The 5,727-nt window shown below is 38.4% G+C and overlaps 1 long non-coding RNA gene across 3 annotated transcripts in view; it reads left to right on the top strand.

The window, feature by feature from the left end:
• Positions 1–2,394: 2,394 nt before the first annotated feature.
• LOC148188954 (uncharacterized) overlaps positions 2,395–5,727 on the top strand; it is a 70,348-nt gene continuing 67,015 nt past the window's right edge. For all 3 annotated transcript variants that reach the window (XR_015777297.1, XR_015777296.1, XR_015777295.1), the window contains exon 1: positions 2,395–2,628. This is a non-coding gene — a long non-coding RNA (uncharacterized LOC148188954). The remainder of the gene's footprint in view (positions 2,629–5,727) is intronic.

The following is a 5,727-nucleotide window of genomic DNA, read 5'->3' as shown; positions in this document are numbered from 1 at the left end:
TTTTAGCTGGTCAAGTTTTGTCAATGCATGTGTTTATAGGATTCAAACGCACACAGACTCATGCGCATGCTAAGTAGCAGCTCAACATAGAGTAACATTGACATTGTTCTGGTTAGAGCTTTTAATCTAGCAACTCATACACACATAAAATGGCTACTACATCACATAAAAATTCACATTTGCCATCATACATTGCATTTACGGCATGGACTGGAAGTGTTTATCACTTCATTCTTGGATTTGTATCATACAAGCATTTGCAGGACTTTTGGCGAATGGTTGGAGCATGCTGTAAAGACTGGGACGGAGCAGATCATCAGTTTCAGTGTTGCCTCTGCCAACAGAAATGAGCCGCTATGACCAATAGTAAGTAAAATTTTAAAAAAAAGAATATATAATTGTCATGCTTAACACTGTGGAGGGATGTGATTTAAGCGGTCTCTGTTTTTTTTTTAAATTTTTTATTTTATTTAAGAAAGATAAGGTTGAAATATCTATCCAGGGGTGTCAAACTCATTTTATCATGGGCAGAGAGTGTAAGGGTTTTTTTGTTGAATAATGGTATGTAACTTGCTGAGCACTTGAATACACTAATTAATTTGTGAAATAAGCTGTTCATTAGTTCCATTAGTGTTCAGAGCATAAATATAGCAGCACACAACTCTTAGCAATGTAAAGATATGGAGGAGCAATGCATCGTGCATCATGCACCCTCTGTGTTGTAATAGCATATAGTTAGGCTATACAGCTCGACAATAATTATGGAGTTCGACAGTCTTGAACAGGTGAGTATTGGATTGACTGTGTTAAAAAGGCTAAATATTTTTTGGGGGAAAAAACTTCAACTTTAGTTGTATTTATTGTGGCCACTTGGGGGCAGTAATAACAACCAGGAAGCACAACAACACACTTGGCACCACATTGTCAAGTTGTAATGGTAAACGTGCACGCGAACAGTAGCTTGTTTGCACATGAAGCAGGAAAAGAGCAAGGAGTTGTGATTTTGGCCACCTGAAGCACATAAGTCCATCATTTACTCTCCTATTTGCACTATTTTAGCGTCTCTGTAGGTGCTAAATGCAAAATAATTGAGCCACAGTTTACGTAGCCAAATGTCATCATGTCTGCCGTGCTATAACAGGCAGGCTAACAGTAAGGTATGGCGGGTTCATCACAACTTCTCAACTAAAAAAAGCTCAATGCTTTGTCTGAAAAAAATGACCTGGTGAGAGTAGGAAGACGAAACAAAATATGTTTGGACCTAAAAACCAAAACAAAGAGCCGAAAGATGCTAAATGAGCCATACAGCTGAGCAGGGTGTGGTGTTGAATGAAGTATGTGAAAAAGACTTTGATTGCCAATTAGAATATTACTTGAGTAAAGTATCTGATATTTACCACATTAATATCAAAAGTAATTTTATTATATTCAATATACTTTAGTGCTGCAAATAAAAAAGTAAGCAGTCAAAATTCTGAAGTAACATACACCACCTTCAGATGGAGCACACATTACTCTTGAAGAAAAATAGTAGGGGTGTGAATCTTTCAGTATCTCACAATTCGATTTGATTTCGATTCTTGGGGTCATGATTCGATTCGGAATCGATTCTTGATTCGAAACTATTTCTGATTTAAAAATCGATTCCCAATTCAAAATATAAGAGGTGTAATTTCAGGATCTACTCCAGTCTGTTTTGCCAGTAGCATATTATGTTATGAAAGCAAAGTGCGTATGAAATTATGGATTTATTATGTACAAGGTTTTTTTTGTTGTAGAAAACCTTCTGAACCTTTCTCCCAAGTGTTGGAAATCAGAAAGTGAAAAAATAACCAATGTTGTTATTATAGTTCAAAAAATGGACACACTTTTTTTTTTTTAAAAAAGTCCCATTGTTTTTCTTTTGCAGTTGTTGTGTATCCCATTACCTGTGCCATTCTGCAAAGCAGCTCCTCTCTGGGATGCTGCAGAGGGCCACAACACACTCCTGACACTTCAGAGGGCCACAACACACTCCTGACACTTCAGAGAGGGCCCTGATTCACCTGCCTGCTCTGCCTGCAGTGAACAGAGTTTACATCCATACGAGGCCCTGCTGCTTGTTAAACTGTCTCCTGATTTACCCTTGTCTCATTATTATTATTGTTGTTGTTTTTGTTGTTGTTGTTGTTGTTGTTGTTGTTGTTGTTGTTGTTGTTGTTGTTGTTGTTGTTGTTATCGGGCGACCAGAGTTTATTCTAATGCACGAGGCGCTGCCATTAACACAGAGCGATAGATAGAGGAGGATTAGGCCAATCACAGTGCAGTTTGCTCCAGATGACGTAAACATAAAAACTATCTGATCGTCTTTTGATTGGTGGACAAGACCGAAACAAACCTCTGACCTCTCTCCAAATGAATCATGGGAAACCAATATGGCGTTTAGCATCGATGCTAATGTACTTTTATTATCGAAATATGGATAAAATATGGTCGAAAGACACCCAATATCGGATCTATTTTTGTGGATTTGTTGACCAAGGACCCGTAAAGCATCCTAATTCTCCGTCTGGATACTGAGGCTTCTAAAAGAGCTACGATGCATCGCAGTCATCCCTCTGAACGGCTCAGCTTTCACCGGCGAAAAAAGTAAGACGATCCGAAAAACTGTCTCAGGATTTTTAAGACTTTTCTGATTGATAAAAGTTTTAGACGGTTAGGAATAGACTATATTTAGTAAACACAGTCTATTATCGATGTTTAGGATTTTTGAATCGATTCCGAATCGTTAAAAACGACAATCGAGATTCTTATGTGAATCGATTTTTTATTGTCTTTTTTTAGCAAAAGGATTTAAAGAACTAACTGTAGTTTTTCATTCCCTCCCATACCATCATTTGCCTGTCTTTCCCCTCCTCCCTTCTTTCCCTATTTTGTAGTAAGGAAGCATACATATTATTTAGGAAATGTAGTGGAGTAACAGTGACAATTGACAGAAATAAGAATAAGAAATGACCCAGGGATTAGAAAGAAATCTGTGAAAAGTACGAAGAAATTACTCAAAAGTTTGCCCATAAAATCTCAAACAAACAAAAACAAAACAAACAACCCCAAAAGAAGAGAAAGTAAAAAAGCTGAAAAAATTTAATAAATACAAAGTAAGAAATGACCTGGATAAAAAAGCTTAAAAATTAATTTAATTATGTAGAATAATTTTGAATAAAGAATTATGATAATTATAAATATAGTTCACTGGACATTCTTTCCTAGCTTTTTAAAAAATAGTTTATTTGTCTCTTTTCTGTGTCTTTTTTGTTAACTGTGCCGGTAATACTGTCTTTTATACTTTGGTGCTCATGGTGTCAGTAAACTAATGATGTGTGTAGCATGTCCATATTGACAACATTTATATTTGCGTGTGCAATTTAAGCAGCTAACTAACAGTCGCCCTAGCAGGTAGCCAACAAACAAGTTTTATAAATCCAACAAATTTCTATAAAAATGAACTGCATGGTCACTAAACCGGGCCGCTGATTGAGACAGGCCTTCAAAATAAACTGGGCTAGTAAAAGGGACTGGGCTTCTAATTGTATAAGGTTTTAATTTGAAGTTTTTTGGTACTTTGTTGCATTCCTCCACTGGTAGGTGCTTACTTTCCGCGGCTTTATTACATCTTTAGTCATTATACTGTTTTATGCCAGATTAAAATGGTACAATAAAGTCACTTTCTTGATTTCCTTATAGGAGAAAGTTGTTTTTTGGTTGTGTTGTTACTAGAGGAGGCCTTTCATGTCAAACACATTCCTTTGCTTTTTAAACGATCGATTATAGACCGATAGTGTATGTATAGGTTCAAAATGACCCCCCCCCCCCCGCTGGAAAATGTTAAAAGGTGCCTGCCCTTTAAATCTCCACATCTTTCACTGAGATGAAAGCTCTCTGATTTATTCTAATCAAAAGACTGCTAAATACCAAGGCCAGACCCCCTGAACCAACCTCTCTCCAACACACACACATGCACACACTTTCAGGTCTGCTCTCTGCGGACTGCAGAGCCAGGTGATCTTCCACAGGACCAAAGGGAGGTGAAGGTAGCTGTGACTCAGAGGGAGATGTGGCATTGGCAGGCACAGGGTTTTAGCATGTGGCTTAATTGCAGCCAGCCCCTCCTGCTGAGCATAATTAGCGTGAGCAAGCATGTCACTTCCTGTGGAGTTTCATTTATTAGAGATGATGATTGGCTGAGGGATAAAACGCAGGGGTGACACCCCCGCCTCCACTCTCAGCGGGATGGGGGGCGCAGCCAGGAGGGCAGTGAGGAGAGGATCTCACCTGCTGAAAGCTCCCCTGCCTTGTATAATGACCTAATTAAGCCGGGCTTGTTTATCCACTTGTAATGTTGATTACCTCGCTTATTTTTTTCACAAATTTTCTTTCATCAGGTCCTCATTTATGCTGAGGTTTTTTAAATCATAAATTAATAATATGTCTCTTCTTTATTAATTTTTTTTCTTTTGCATTTTCATAAGTAGTTTTTAATTTCTGTGCTGTTTTTTAGTAAAATAATCTGCAGGGGGAAAAAAAAAATCCATGCACCAATACCAAATATGACAACTAAGGGCAAACACCAGGGGCATGTTCAATCTCAAAAACATTTTTCACCGTTTCCGGATTGAACGACACGTTTCCTCAAAACAGTGTGAAATGGGTTTGAGGTGTGTTTTCTCCTGGTAGGGAGAGGCAGGAGAGGTAGATCGTGTCAAAGGGCTAACCCAATCAGCAACGATGTCTATATAAATAAATGTCTAGCAGACCTTTTCTTATTATACTTACATGTTTTGTTTACATCTCACACTTGCTTTGGTAATGCGAACATACAGTATGTTTCTCATGCCAAAAAGGCCTTTGAACTTGAACTTCTGTTGAAATAAACATTTTGCTACCCTTTGTCGGGGTTTAAAGCAGCCCAGCTTATACACCAGTTTCTATGCATCATAGCAGTACTGCTAAACCATTGCTTCTGTCTGCTGTTTTTAGAGTAAAACTGTATACTCATGCACTGTAAAATATCTTCTGTAATGAAAAACTATACTTATCTGTTGTGCATTTTCAGTAAATTCTTCATTTGTTTTTAAACGCTGTAGGCAGCTGCAGAGCCTGTGAAATGAGGCGCTGCTTTTCTTCTAATAGAGAAGGTCATTAGTCACACTTTGACCTATCGAGGTCCGGCTGGAAAAATGCCGAGTCACCCTGCACACCTGCATTCTGCTGATTACACTCAAGCTGTACCTTGGCAGAGTTGTGCTTAGAATTACAAACTTACTTACACAAAATGAAGTGGTGGCTGTGTCTGGATCACTCATTATTTACATGTTTAATTCCCATAAATGCATCTTTTAGTGTCTGAGTGCTGTGGGTACATTTGTGGAAGAAATAGTGAGTGAGTGACTGAAAGATTTCAGACACAATAAGTCTGATAAATGTGTGAGGTGTCCGAACAGGTGCAACCACAGTAACAGGAGGGAGCTGGAGATGGCGGTCAGACAGTCACGGTCTAATGCTGACTTATAATGGAGTAGTGCTGCATGGGGTGCATTCGTAAATACTCACTCCCAGTGACAAAGCGCATTCTAGCACAAACTGGGCGCTCTGCTTTGGAGATGGAGCAGCAGAGTGAATGTTTGATTGATTTAACCAGTTTCTTTGAACAACAGCCCCTCATTTTCATGTAAAGTGTCACATTGGATT

Source organism: Plectropomus leopardus, chromosome 8 (assembly GCF_026936395.1).
Source record: "Plectropomus leopardus strain MGB_pleo_1.0 chromosome 8, ASM2693639v1, whole genome shotgun sequence".
Classification (NCBI taxonomy): Eukaryota; Metazoa; Chordata; class Actinopteri; order Perciformes; family Serranidae; genus Plectropomus; species Plectropomus leopardus.
The sequence above is the reverse complement of the archived record's forward strand: the minus strand, read 5'-3'. Positions and strand labels throughout refer to the sequence as shown.